This window comes from Numida meleagris, chromosome 5 (assembly GCF_002078875.1).
Source record: "Numida meleagris isolate 19003 breed g44 Domestic line chromosome 5, NumMel1.0, whole genome shotgun sequence".
NCBI lineage: Eukaryota > Metazoa > Chordata > Aves > Galliformes > Numididae > Numida > Numida meleagris.
The window spans coordinates 23,943,899-23,959,000 of record NC_034413.1 but is presented as its reverse complement, the minus strand read 5'-3'; the positions used below and the strand labels follow the sequence as shown (position 1 = coordinate 23,959,000).

At 41.0% G+C, this 15,102-nt stretch overlaps 1 long non-coding RNA gene across 1 annotated transcript in view; it reads right to left on the bottom strand.

The window, feature by feature from the left end:
* The window catches only part of LOC110400453, a 158,150-nt gene extending 145,199 nt beyond the window's left edge, over positions 1-12,951 (bottom strand). Inside the window, exons 1-5 of the long non-coding RNA XR_002439857.1 lie at positions 12,678-12,951; positions 10,702-10,896; positions 10,310-10,343; positions 5,692-5,754; positions 5,525-5,608 (exon numbers count right to left, since the gene is read on the bottom strand). This is a non-coding gene — a long non-coding RNA (uncharacterized LOC110400453). The remainder of the gene's footprint in view (positions 1-5,524; positions 5,609-5,691; positions 5,755-10,309; positions 10,344-10,701; positions 10,897-12,677) is intronic.

Here is a 15,102-nt window from a genome sequence, read left to right as displayed (position 1 = left end):
GGGGGGGGGGTGAAGTATTATCAGATACCAAAATAGAAGAGTTATCTTTGCCTGCTTTTTACAATTTACAGTATTTATTCCAAATTTTGAAGATGCGACACAAGAATCAACACTAGCTACATCTTTACCTTAAACATGAAATCAAGCTTCATTTCTGCCCCCAACACCCCAATGTACATGTAAGAGACATCACCACCATGTGCTGCTGCTCAAGGATCACCAAAGTTTTGGCGTGGGGAAGGATCAATCAGAGAATGAGGAAGACAACCAAGGCTTCTGTCTGCCTTCTCTAACAGCCTCAGGTCTGTCAAGGCACCTCCTCAAGTTTCCCGTCTTTGAGCACAGTTACCAGTCCTACAGCCATGCTTTCAAATTTTCACCTAACAAATGTTCCTTTGCCATCTGAATGCAATGATTCCATTCAACTAAGTCAAATGGAATGACTTCTGCACCACAAGTTAGTTTGAAGCTGCATCATATCTGTAGAACAAACCTCCAGTAGGCAAAAACGGGAAGGGTGGGAAAGAAAGAAGCCACAAACTTGTCTCTTCAGAAATACTTGTCCTTGATTTTTGCAATGCACTTACCTATACAAAAAGCTGAGGGAAACAAAATAAATAAATAAATAAAGGGAATGTCGTTGCCATTCTAGATGAAGTAAATTGTGGAAAGAGTGCAGACCATTTCCTGAAGTTGCAATACCACATTCTTCAGGAAGAAATTCTGTAGGATGAACTGTAAGGATGCTCAACCTCTAAGGAAGCTTAGGTTAAAGAGCCCTCTACTGAAACCTACGCTCTCTTGCAAGTTTGCTGTACTTCCCAACTTCTCTTTCTCCTTCACGTTTCAGAACAGTTGTATTGATTATTCAAGCGACAGCATAATAACCTCCCTCTACAGCAAATAGAGTCAAATCCCAGAGATATTCCCAAGTTTTAAATAAAACAATTTTTCTTTTGACCGTAATGGTGCTTACTAAGCCTGAACTCCTAATCACCCAATATAATCAGAGAACAGTCTTTAAGAACTACATTTAGCTAATCTAAACTTAGAAATTTACACGCACCAAGATATTCCTCAAGCAGAAAAGAGCATACAGTTGTTCTTCCCAAAATCTGACAGTACACGTAATCGCAAGCACAAAATGCTAGCTAGTTCTTTCAAAAAATATTTTCCTGGTTTGTCTCTGAGTATTTACAAACATTATATATTTTTTAGAAATGAATCTTCTTCCTTCTAACAAACACAGAGGTGTGCGTCACCAGTTACTTTTATTTTTAACATTTTTCAGCACAGGTTGCCCTCTGAATTAGCTAAATACATCTTAAGCAAAATCACTTTACTGCTATGGAGTGGAACTTTGAGGATGGATCCATATTTTTAAAGAAGATAATTAATATCATTTTCAGTATAAAAAAATCAACGCAAATAGATGAAGAAGTACAATAAAAGAAAAATGGATCCGAACTGAAAAATTAAATTGTACACAAACTTTCCTCTGATAGCAACCAAAGAATAAAATGTACGCTTATCTGACACAGTGAAGGTTAAGAGGACAAAAGAATGAATTGGGTGGACATGAAAAATTGAAGGAAAGACAAATTCGGAACTGATGTCAGGCCACACACTTTATAATTGCGGAACTGCATGCCAGACATTAACACAGAGCCGGGGTCATTCAGAGAACGATCAAAGGGCATTTGGGGGACATGAGCACTGGGGTGTAGCAACTTCGTACAGAAAAGTCTTACTAGCCTTTTCTTGCTTGTACTATTGCTGTGTCATTCGAAATAGCTAGCGTAGACAGCATGGACTGTACTGCTCCTTTAGGGAACAAAAATTAAAAACAAAGAAAGTTAATAGCCATACCATTGAGCTGTCAATCACAAACAAGAAAAACTACAGGCATTCAAAATAAACTGCCCCTTCGGAGTGGAGGTCACCTTGTCAATATCAATCTTCTCATTTTGATGCACATTAAGAGCTATTGCAGTATCCCCTTTTATCCTATGACTGCGAGTTGACCTTCATGACATTAGTGAATACAATATGGTCATTTAAGGATGCGGTAATTATTGGTAACTGCAGTAAGTTAGTAGCACACAAGACACCATTGCTTTGGTTTGTATTGCCACCTGGTCTTTGAGATATTTCTTTTTTATTTCATATCCCCCTATTCAAACTATATTCGTGCCAGTTATTTTCCGTCAGACTCTCGTGACAATTTACACAAGGAAAAGAGTATTTTTCCCCTTAAAAGAAAAATGTTTTCCCTTTACAAATTTTAGTTATAAGACACCATATAAAACAAACACAGACACCTTTAGTCTTCCAGTCTGCAAACATTTTTTTTTCAGAATAATGTTTTAAAAAACTGTTCAAGCGGGAAACAAGCTCACCGTGGCTGTGTGTTGCTTAGCTTGATCTTTTCAATCATGAAAAGTCATTCGTGACAAGGAACATTTTGTGGGTACTTCTACCTTGAGCACAGTATCAAAACCTTTTCTGCTATCTCACATTTGCTCCTCATACCAAAACACTTGCAAATGAATCAAAAAAGACTTTCATCAAAACATAACGTGCGAAGGAACAACCACAGGTGGTTCAAAAAACAGAGCTCATGTCATAAGTGCCACAGTCATTTGGCAGCACGCACCCCAGGACCTCTGACATGGGCCAGCTCAAAGGAAGACAAACCCTCTAAACTGCAGCAGCCTTTCACCAGGCTGCAGTCTGCTTCCAGAGTAAATCAAAGACAAAATGGCCAATCTCCAAGACTCGAAACTAGGAAGGGCAGGTGCTTTAGGGGTATGTCTATGTGTGTATGTATACATGTGCTCTTTTTTTTGCATGATTTCTGAGCAGCCACAGGCTAGCGTGTCCAAAAGTTGGCCTCGCTTGGGAGGATATCCGTCAGCCTGGACACACATTCCAGCTGCTGTGCCAGTGCTAAACACAAGTAACAGCACTTCCTTATACATCAGCTTCCCTTAGTCTGAAATCAGTTTTGCTGATTTACTGGCCAAGATACATAATGTGATCACCACAGAGATGAATTTTTGTTAAAAGGAAAAAAAAAAAAAAATCAATAGTTACTTGGGCTGGCAAGGGACCTTGGAATTGATTTGGAAACGACATGCTGGACTTAGGCCCAAGGAAAAGATCCTGGCCAAACAGAGTCTAATGCTTTTAGAGTTCATTTAAAGATGACCCCAAATTAAATTTCCAATTGTAGGGGCCTAATTCACTCCAGATTGTTTAGCAATACTGCTAAGAAAAAAAACCCTGACATGAATATCCTTCAGAGGTTTTGCAGTTCGGCTTAATAAATTTTTAATCAGACCTTGTGTATTCTTCCATGCTTGTTCATTTTGGTTGCTGTAAGTTGTCACATTCTGTTAAGCCCAAGGATCAATAAGGAGGCAAGCTTCTCTGACAGCTTGCAAACACTCCTGTTTCCTTCACGCTGTTTCTATTCAGCGCTTCTTTCTTCATAGATACACCCACATTTTTAAAACTATGTATTTTCCCCCTAAACAGCTACAAGAAGAGCGTTGCCACCTTTTTAAACTAAGCACCTAAAAACATCTCACTTTATTTTGCTATGTCTCAAGCAAAACCTGAGCTTGCTTTAAAGATTGCCATACACTCATCCCTCCAGACTGCAGCAGTTCCATCACATCTGATTCATCTGCAGCGCAGACTTAACCTGCAGACTGTGCCAGCGGCATTTGCTTCAGCAACAGTGTGAAAAGCGAGTATAAACCACACACTGACAACCCATCAAAAGGTCACTGAGCTGGGCCCCACTGTAAAATGCCATTATATACATTCAGGAAAAGATCTGGTACGCTGGAAAGGCAGAGGTGAGCACCAGTAATTCTGATGCTGCTCAGAATTTCAGCAATCCCATCCAGGCCTGACTGGTACTTTTGCACGCTTCCCAGTGCCAAAGCCCTAGTGTTCAACAAAAGCGTCACACTGTAAATACAAGGGTGATGGAGTGAGGGAAGAAAAGGGGGAAATAAAGGTGAAAAGCACTTCTTTAAAGAGGTATACTCACTTTGTGACTTCAGTTGTGTCTCGACAAACGATTCATGCCAGATTTTCACACTATCATTCATTTAGCAGATTATATTTAAGTCAATACAAAATACAGATCTGATTTCAAATTAGCGAGATCACCAATGAATTATACGATGAGAATGATAGCAAGTCTGTGCTGGCACCAGGCTTCAGCGTGCCACCTGGCATTCCAGATTGCACTGATCCCAGCCTGTGCAGATCCTCACCACCTGGTGCATCGCAAAATGCCTTTCCTGCAATACTGCAAGCCTTTCCGAGCAGCCCTCTTGGAGGGAGAGCCCTTCTGTTTCCAAGGTCACCCACATTTCCATGTAACTGCCTCGCAGAAAGATTGTTTGGCCAGATCAGACCTTTTTTGCACCTCAGCACTACAAGATCTGCGCAGCGTTTTAGCCTGTCAACCATTGACCCTGATATCACACTCATTCTCGAGACAAGAAATTATTTCTCCTGCTCATTCTGCTTGTTGACAACAGATATAGTCTTCCTGGACATGATCCATAGAGAACACTCTCACTCCTGATCAGCATACACGTTCCTGCATAAATCTTACTACTCCTGTGCTACTGTACCTTCACTTCCTACAGCACTGAGCATCAGTTCTCCACGAGAAAAATAATGAAATGGGACCTTTTTTGACAGGCAAATAACCCTTAAGGACCCATCTCCTTTCATCTTTTCTTCAGTCAGCTGGCACAACAGCTTATCTGCTTCCTGGTCACAGCTAAGGGGGCACCCTGAACAAAAACTTACGCAGACTACGCCCATCACACACCTTAGGAAATTCTGCTGTTCACTGAGTTAAGGACACCTCATGCTATACAATCTGAGCAACAAATGCAAGTTCTTCAGCATGTGCTACAGGCATAACCCAGGGGAAGTCACTTTGCTGTGTTAAGCTACAGACTATTTTGCAACTCCAAACAACAAAATGACGAACCGCCTAGCAGAAGAGGTCAGATGCCTGACCTACGCTGATGCCTGACCTACGCCTGAGGTCCAGACCAGCTTCCCTTCAGAAATCCCCTTTTAGCAGGAACTAGTTACCGCTATTGCTGCAGGCAGGCAGCTGTGCATTGCCATTTATCTTCTTAAAAGCTGGCAGCACAAAGCTCCAGGGCTAAGGGACAGAGACAAACAGAAGCTACAAGCCCCAGCCAGGGCCCCTCAGGGAGGCTCACAGGGGCACAGCACACAGTATCCAGCACTCCAGCCCTCACCAGCTGCCCAGGGCACTGAGCAGCTGGGCCCCAGGCTGGCACGCAAAGGTTCAGAGGGCAAAAAAGGCACAGCCCATCCACGCCCTAGCTCTGCACCGCCAAGTACCAAGATTGATACAAAATTCATAGCAAAAACATACTTGATTTAGAAAACCTTCTTATTATACTAGCTACCAACACTGGAAGGTTGATAAAATCAAAATATCCTTTTCACTCACCAAATTTCATCATATCCTCAAGTCCAGCAGCTTCCCCGCAGCCTTCAAACAGACCAGCCACTGGAGGCAGAGCAGCTGAAATATCTGCAAAACAAGGTGCACCAGATCAGTTATCACTCACCTTAATCAGGCACCTGTGTCTCATCTCTAAGCCCACAGAGACTTACTAAAGCTTCCTGGGTCTTGCTAGCATGAAAGATGTGGAGAATCAAGGGACTCATATGTAGTCTCTTTGAGCAAAACAAGAAAAGAAAGCAAGTAAAACAGTCTTGAAGTTTCAGTTGTATGTTAAAACAAACTAACAAGCCAAATAAAGATGATACACAAAATGGCATAAAACCTGACAAAATTATGTTAAATCATTGTGATTAAACAAACAACAACCCACAGAATTTAACCGATAGATTAAAAATATAAGTAACTAGTGCTTTCTATCACAGAGCTATGACATTCTAAATCCAGTACCAGGAATGCTAGAGCGCATTGTCATGCCATTGCTTTATTTCCCACCTTGACAAACAGAGATAATTTATGATCTCTCTGTTACCAGAATCACTTCAAGACTTTTTAAGTTAACACAAGTGAAAAATGTTGAGATTCTCAGAGTGCAGGTAGAATAAAAATGCAAAGTATATTAACTTTCTACATCAGCTATGTCTGGAAGGAACACAGGATGCTAAGCACACTAATTGCTTCACTAGTTTTGGCAAATTATCCATTCCAAAAGGCAACTAGTAGCATGAAAATAGTAAGTGAATGTGAGAGGGTATCACAGAGGTGCAAGAGCTCCCTACCATTAACAGTGCTTGTTTATGCTTGTAAGTTTACAGGAAATTAGCTATACTTTTCTAAAGCTTATCAACACTTCACTTACTAGAAATTAAACCTTGAACTCCCAAATACTGACATCTCTGCCATTTCATAACAACAAACTTTAAGTGAGATAAACTAATACTTTCCTATATTCATTAGGGGAAAAAAAACAAACCTGCTTCCAATCTACTGGAACAGTAGTTTCAGAGGCGAAAGTCCACTTACCTTTGCCTCTCCTAGTATATGCTCTTTTGCTTCAATGAGGACATTAAAATTCAAGAGCAGGCAGATCTGCTTCACCTCTCCAATTTACCAGAGAGGCCACTTTGGAATTGCAGCTGAAACCCCAGTGGCAGAGACCATCCTCAGCAGAGCACGCTGTACATGTGCACGCAGCATACAAGCCAGCCCGAAGCTTGGATGCGTGTTCAATGTCAGTGAGGTGAAAGAGTGAGGAAGGCTTTCAGAGAGTGTGTTACAGGTGTGAACGGAGCAAGCTACATGCTTTTGCAAAACAGACACAGAGAAATCATTTCTGGGCTAGGGGAGTAAGATGCCAGGGCAAGTTCAGCTTTACCCAATTAGTCAAAGTTAAATGAAGAGCACATTTCCCTAACAAGACCTTCTCCCCTCTATAACAATATGATTAATTAGGTTTAATATCTATTCCAGTTCACTACTTGCGAAGATTAAAGTGGTGTCTTTCAGTTTTCCAGGAGCGAAAGATTGGATCACAATTGTTCTTACTTGCAAAGCTGTCTGAGACTAATGGGCATCGTTCCATCTGAGACAAAAATCTGCCCTTCCAGCTGAGACCATAACCCCCAAGTATTGATCAAATGTCCACCTCCCTTCCACATAACAGAATTTCCCGGTGAGCTAATTGTTTTCACTTCTTTCATCTCTGTAAATAAGGTCAATGGCAAGGGCAAAGAAGACTGAATTAGCTTTGAGTGTTGTCGCCTTCAAAGCAAGAGAAGATAAGCTTGCAGATTTCGAAGCATGCCACACCAAGTATATAAACCACTACAGGACTTTCCAAACATTCTACCCATAGAACTGTGTCTGCTTAGGACAAGGCATGCCCTCACTGCCTGAGGATTTATGCTTTCTCCATCTGTTGTTATGATGTGACAATGCCACTTGTGGGTCAATGATGGCCTTAATTCACGCTGTCCTTCCAATAGTGACTAGCTATCATCCACAGCATATCAGTGCCTCAGTGCTTTGTTATTATCTATTTGCCTGCGGAGATGGAGCCAAACAGCATCACCGGCCCTGTAGTCCTGCATCATGCAGGCATAAGCAAGGTGAGGGGGAGCTGTGATGATGCAAGCAGATCTGTGTACATTGATAAATATCAGCATGAAATGTACAGAAAGGAAAACTGAAGTACCAGGAAAGATGCAAACTACAAGATTAAAACACATTCCTCATGAAAAAAAAGTGGGTCCTTTGGCATTCTCTCCCAAAGCAGCTATAATTCTCTGAGGTCTGGCCTTTAGCCCTCCTCACATTTCACCTCCCACTGCAGCCACACGTCCTAAATCAAGGCTTTCTTCCCCCTGTGTAATACTGCAGTTTCCCCTGCTGAACTTGAATGAGGATTTATGCAGCTAATTGTTTTCCCACTCATACAATCAGAAGCTTGCAGGTGCCTGTTGCAAGCCATCATTCCTAATTCTTGTTAATTGTTTCACCTCATTTTAATAACTATGCTATAAAATATTTTCTTATAAGGCAGTAATGGCTCCTAGAGGCTTTTTGGGGTCTTTTTAAGGGGAAAGGCCTATTAAGAGCCTAGGTCATCTATAAGAAACTAAGGGCTTCTTCTTTTATCTCTTTCCTTTTATGAAAGGAAACAGCATTACCAATTGCACTGAGTTAAGCTGTGCAGCCATATTTTAATATTTCAGTGTCTTCAGTCTCCCGCGTTCTTGTTTGTTTGCTTTTTTCCTTCCCCTATACAAAATGCGCCCTGTTTGTCAAAACCCAGCAGCAGAAGTTCCTTTGCACAGGACATGCACTGCGTGCAGATGATTTCCAGCACACAGGAGAGTTGAAGGAGCCGATATCACTGTGAGACACACAACAGTACCCAGACCCAAGCTGCTTTCATCAGTGTTACAAGGATTCAAGAATATGTTTACTAAGAACCAATACTTCACTGTAACTCTCTTCTAAAACTTACAGTTGTTGAGACGTACCTGGTTGTTTCGTCTTCTAGTTTTTCTTCCATCTGCTAGCATTCAGGCAACACTACACTAATGCTTACTTTTTCACTGTACTGTACGCCAGACTTACAGATGCAGCATTGCCGTGCGCAGAGTGAACCCTTTCTGTTAGAATACTCTACATGTGCTTTTACAAAGTTACTTCCCATATTTTTGGAACAGCTAGAATTGAGGGAAAAAACTATGTTGTTAGCATAAACAATAAAACCTCAGAGCTCTGACAACACACCTAGCACTTCCCATATTCTTTCATTTCTGAGCTCTGGCCCAGCCAGACTTGTAACCTGAACACTGGCTGCACATGGTGAAACCTCTTCCAAGCCCATGGGACCTGCAGCATTCTCCCTTAGAGACCCTCAGGTTTGTGTTGATTTGTAACAGCCCAAGCAGGGGGTCACAGCAAGGCTGAAGCACTGCGACGTGCCTGCATCAGGTCAGCTCTGGCCTGGCCTGCCAGGACAGCAGTGCCAGCCCCACCTCTGCAGAGCAGGTGGGCTCCCAGCTGTAGGCACTTCCAAATGGCCAGGAGGTGGGAACACTTTTACTCACTCCCAACCAGGGCAAGAGAAAACTTGGTGCTGAAAGTCTCAGCAGTTTGCTGTTCCTCCCTGAACACTAAGGCTAAAGCTGTGGAAATCAGGTTTGCTTTCTGAAAAGTTGCATTTTAAGCCAAGCTCTGATTTTGTGGCCTTTGCAAAGACCACCTCTCAAGAGGCAGAGGAGACCTTCCAGACCTTGCTGCTCTCAAAATACACTCCATATCCTGTCCTCAAGGACTGCTTCCCCCCTCCCTTAACTAAAGGCAACAAACAAGCGAGGCCAATAGCAGCACAGCATCCAATATTTGTAAATGGATTATGCAAAGTGAAACTGTTATGGGAATCTTCCTAACATGTTCACATATGTTTTCAGCACTTTGTTGCCAGAAAGGACACTTTATAGAATATAAAACTACCCCAAAAGCATATGCAGCTCAGCTCTGGGAGTAATTTTTGAAGGGCTGTTGCTTCCTGGATATAAGAAAAGGTTATTTTTTATTTTGAACAGATATAATCTAGACAGATGGAGCATCGTAGGGAGAGGACTGAACTCGTGATCTGTTTGTTTCCTGAAGAGCTTTTCGTAATGAACTTTGTAAAAAAAGTTTTTTGTAAATCCAAATGAATTAAATTGCTTTATACAGCACCAGAATTAACAGCTTATTGACAAATAGATTTTATATTAATTACTTAAACTACAAGTATTGGAAACAGGTGAACAAGCAGAAAAGATTGGACAAAATACTTTTAAAATGCGTGCATTCCAGTAAGCTGAAAATTAATTCTCTTCCCCCAGAAAACGTGTTTTTAATTTAAATCACAAAAGCAATCCCATCAAAGTCACAGTTTTAATATTTTCAGGAATAAAGATCTCAATCTTTCTTTTCAAGCTGTGACCAGTGTCAGATCACAGAATCATCTATCAAGATCCTCAATAATTCATCTCTTCCCTTGCGTTGATTACTGTCTGAGATGAGCAATGTGTCCTAGAAGCTACTGCATGATCTGAAGACCTCTGAATCTCTAGCAGAATGCAATTTAGTAAGAATTTCAGCCTCTTGCTAATTTTTGAGACAGCATACAACACTATGAAGACATGCTAAATCCTTGCAGAAAATAAGAATTCCAATAATGTAGAAATTCAAACTGAAAACCGAGTGCAAGTATACAGCTTGTGCTTTGAGTTAGCCACTATTTACCTTGCTTTGCTTCCAGTCAGGCTACAGTTTTCTCCTGCATGAAAAAATATTGGGAAATCTTCTTAGATATTATGCAGAAATAATTTAAAATGAGACTTAAATGGCAATCTGCTTATAGACACAATTTATAAATCACAAGAGGTGAAATTAATAGATGATACCATTAATAATTCAATCTGCTTTTAATATTTATCTTCCATGGACCATAAGATTGTTATATTGCTTGAGTGAATTTGCCCCCATCTCTACCTTTCCACTAGTGTTTGCCACATCTGTTTGCAAACTGCAAACTGGAGCAGAGAATTGATCCCAAATTAGAAGTACCTGCATCCCCTCCCTCTTACTTCAGACTCCATTGATGAAGGAAAAAAGCAACATTAACTTGGGATTACTTTCCAAATGTCCGTGTCCTTAAGCGACAGTCTGAAACCCGAGGAAACCTGGCATTTGGCAATTGAAATTCAAAGCTGAAGAACCAGCCTGTCCAGACGGAATCTTCATAGATGACCTGTCTTGAGTTCACTAAGTTATCTTACTGCCAAATAAGTTTTCTGTTCAACAGTCTTCTATTGAAGGAATTCAAGAACCTCCAAAACAAGAAAAAATAACTCAGGGGAAAGAAAAAAAAATGGCAAAGATAAAATAAATCCAAATATACCCAAAAATGAAGGAAAAGATTGCTGATATCTCTTTATCTGAGTTTGCTACAATCAGCATAGAAATGGTTTATCCATTACAACGTAAGCAACCCAGCATTTTTAGAACTAAAAACAAATGTAGAAGCAAATATCTTCACCAAACTGAAGATAATTAATTTAAATATATTTCCTCTGTTTCCTTCATTCAGGCAACTGCTTAATATGTTGATCTTCCACGCACTTCCATTTTCTCCACCAATACATTTCTTATAATTGGAATGAGCTGCTCTATTAAGCTTCTTAATAGATTCTATGTTCTCAAAACCCAATAACTTCAGGACAATACATTAAAATAGACAACAAATTAAGCGCAGTGTTTGTGAATGTGAGGCTCCATCAACAGCGACCTTTAAAGCTACAGCACGGATGTTCTTTAAAATTGGTTGCAGAGAAACCAGCGTCTAATACATCTAATTGCATTAGTTTGTGCCAGTGCTACAGAGCTCTGAAACTCTTAGAAAAGCAGCTTGTTGTTGGCAAAGAACAAATTACAGTCAAGAGAAAAAGAAGCGATGGACATTTGGGGACGTTCACAAATTGACTCAGAGCTGTGGGCCTTTAGCATGTGTGAAAAACAGGACCTCCATTTTGAGCTACATCACCCAGTGTGGACACAGCCTGGTTTGAGCAGTGAAGTCATAGCTGGCCATGACTTTGTACACGCAAGCAACATCAAGCCATTATACACAGAACAAAAGTATTTTGACAGTCTAACATAGTTATTTTAATTATATCAATTGAATCTAATAACTATGCCACAATACCACGTTAATTAACTTAGTTTGAAATACAATGTGAATGGAGCTTTTATTTTTAAAACATTACAAACCTGTAATTCCATTTTAAAATAGTAAATGATATAAAATAATTCTGTCAAAATTAGTCAGCTCTGGAATGATTCCTATCTTCTCCCATACAGCCAGCTGCATTCACATGTATTTTAACCCACCTCTTTAGTCAGTCACAGAGGAGTTTTTCAGCATGAGTAAAGAAGAAGGTGACCCATTAATGTGTGTGGGTAAGCCTCAAAAGCACAGAGAGCAACCAGAGCCTGGGGATCGGGACACACAGACACCTCACAAACTGCTGGGGCGAGTTTTCACCAGTCATCCACACAGCAGCCAGCTGCTGGGGCAGGGCATGGAGCCTCATCTGCTCCAGTATGCGTTGCCTATTTCAGCTTGAAAATAGAATGAAGAGACAAAAAGAGTGAGGCAGAATCAGGCCTAATCCTTGAAAGATGAGTCCACGTACCCAATCCAAAATGAGAAACATTCATCTATTTAGGCTTCCTAGGAATGATGTTATTTAGAAAGCTAGCCGCTAGACAAGCTGCAGTGTTGGCCTTTGCTAACTGTTTGCACACATAGCCCTGTGTGTAGGAGACCTCTTGCCAGCAACACAACCGCCCTGGGGAGCACGCCCCACCACCCCCTTACACCTCAGCCCTTTTTAGTTACTCAAAACTGACCATTAGCATCACCTCTTATGTAAAAACACCTCAGGATTCAGTTCATTTTGCATTACCCCACCCAGAAGACCCGTGTGATGCTTTCTACTGGATTTTTTTTCTTTTAACATGGAAATCATTGTACAAAAGGCTGTTTTTGCTATGGTTTTTCAAGTGGGCCTAAGACTTAATCACAAACAGGACAGCTAATTAGTTGTACCTCCTGCAGCGCTGACTGGGTTTATCCAAGATAAACACAGTTCAGCTTCTCATTCTGCCACTTGCCAGCACCAGTTACTGTTGGCGATGCTCTCTGATAACGTGAGCTTTCTTGCTGTACTCCACCAGCTATCCAGTAGTGGTAAATACAGTTTTTTTCATCTTTTTCGAAACAGTTTAGCAGTTAGGGATGCAGCCCAGGCTTTGGCCACCTCCTCACAGAGACCTCTCCTCAGGCAGGTGTGCGGCAGCTCCCAGCTGTGGTTTGGCGCCAACACGGCTGTGCCACAGGGCTGGGGTAGGCATGCGCCTCAGGACCAGCACTTTCCATCTCCTATTCCCTGGGAGCCCAGAAACAATTCACTGCTAAAACCAGGCCAAAAGCACCAATAGAGGTCACTGTTTGAAAAGTTCTTGGTTGCTTTTTTTTTTTTTTTTTAGTCCTTCTGGATGAAAAACAAATACCTTTGTTACCAGGACTCTGGTAGCTGTCCTCTCATGTAATATTAATGTGAACTCCCAGCTACGCAAAGTCATTATTTTCAGACAAATACTCACGGTGACGATTGTAATCTATATGTTGTGCACCGCTTCCCTCATACCAGAGTAGAGGATTTATAGTGACCTTCTCCAGAGCATTGTAAATCATGGCCCAGGTACAATTAGCAAATGTACTGGACCCCAGCCAAGCTCTCTATCACCATAAAACTTGGGCAGTTCTGGGCCTCCTCAAGTCCAACACAGGGACAGACTGCTGTGATGCTTACTAAACCTGTTTTCTCCCATAAATTTCCAAAATAAAATCAACTCTGAGAGACTGCAAGACATTTGCCTTTCTTTTAGCAGAGCCACTACCGCTGCAGCAGAACTTTGCAGATAGAAGTGCCCTTGCTCAGCATGCAGTATGTCAGCCTTGAGGACAGCTGCTCACTCAACATATATTTCTCCTGGTATGAATGTGCCCTTGTTTTGTTTGTTTTTAAACCTAAATGCAGGTAGTTTAGATGGCTGTAGCCAACATTTTTCCACGCAGACACCAACAAAAGCCTTGAAAATTGCTAACCACCAGCAGACCCCCAACAAACCAAAGCTCAGCCAAGGTCCATTAATATCTGTCTGCCATAACAGGGCTGGACTGTGTAAATTGTTGTAGGCCACTAGTGGGTACACGCTAGTGGGACACAGCAGCTATCTCCCATCTAGGCTTGGTGTCACAAAGACATGGAAAGAGGTGCCTGAGAGCAGGGAATGGGTCGAGAATAACTGGGAATAGCAGGTCAGTGGAGACAGACTTTTTCCAATTGCAGCAGCATGGCACTAAAATGAACCTCATATCAGCTAACAGGTTATGATTTAAGACTGTAGTTAAGGAATCCCTAGAAGGACTTCCCAAGCTCACAACATGTACCAGCTTCTATGTACAGTGAAATTTACAAGATTCCTCTCCCTTTGGAATGGACTACCCGAAAAGTGAAAAAAGTATAATCCAGTGTAATTATCTTGTATAATCTTCAGAGGAGAAATGTTTTCTCCACAGTGAAAACAAGACTGAAGTCCACCATTTTTCAATTTTTGTCTTTGGCAGAATTGTCATCAGCAAATTACATCAAAATAAATTACACATCAACAGCAGAGGTGAAACCCTAAGTGTTACAGTGGTAACGTGTTAGATGCTAAACAGCTTGCAGTTACTTGTCATGAACTGCTAGTGCAAATGCAAAGCTGAGCTCGTGGAAGATGCAAATGATAGCACCTAGGATAGAAGTTCACTCACAACTGTATGAAAATGGGATCAAGGCGAAGCACTTCTTCGGAGTTTACGTTAGACTCAGCCTAGCACAACATGACAGAATTGGAAACAATGCAGAACAAAAGAACAAAGTCATAGGGGACCACCCTGTTCAACACACATACAAAAAAAGTAGCAGTTGTTTGTTCAGGAGAATCTTCCATATTACAGAATAAATCATGTTCTCATATTCATGTGACCTCAGGTGAACCTTACAGGTAAAAACAAACAAAAAAAAAATTATCAGTTAGTTAATTTGAAGCTGGTTTCAGCCAAATATCACATAGGCAAAAATGGATGCATTAGAATGTCAATATTAGGAGTACACAGAACATTATGAGATTAATTAAGGTAATCCTGAATGCTAAATGTTGGCATAAAAGTCTACAAACTCACTCAACAGAAAGCTTTGTGTGAGGGAACTGGAACCCACAGGGGATATCCCATCAGAGATAGGAAATTTTACCACAATGTAATAATAATGAATTTTGGCTTAATGATAAAGAGTGAACTCATTTAGGAAAGAGTCCAAGAAATTACTGATTTTTATCTTAACTGCTTCCTGTTTGAAGTATTAAATAGACATTTCACAGTAACTATCTGATGTCATGTATGGCATAACAAAAAAATTCCTCTG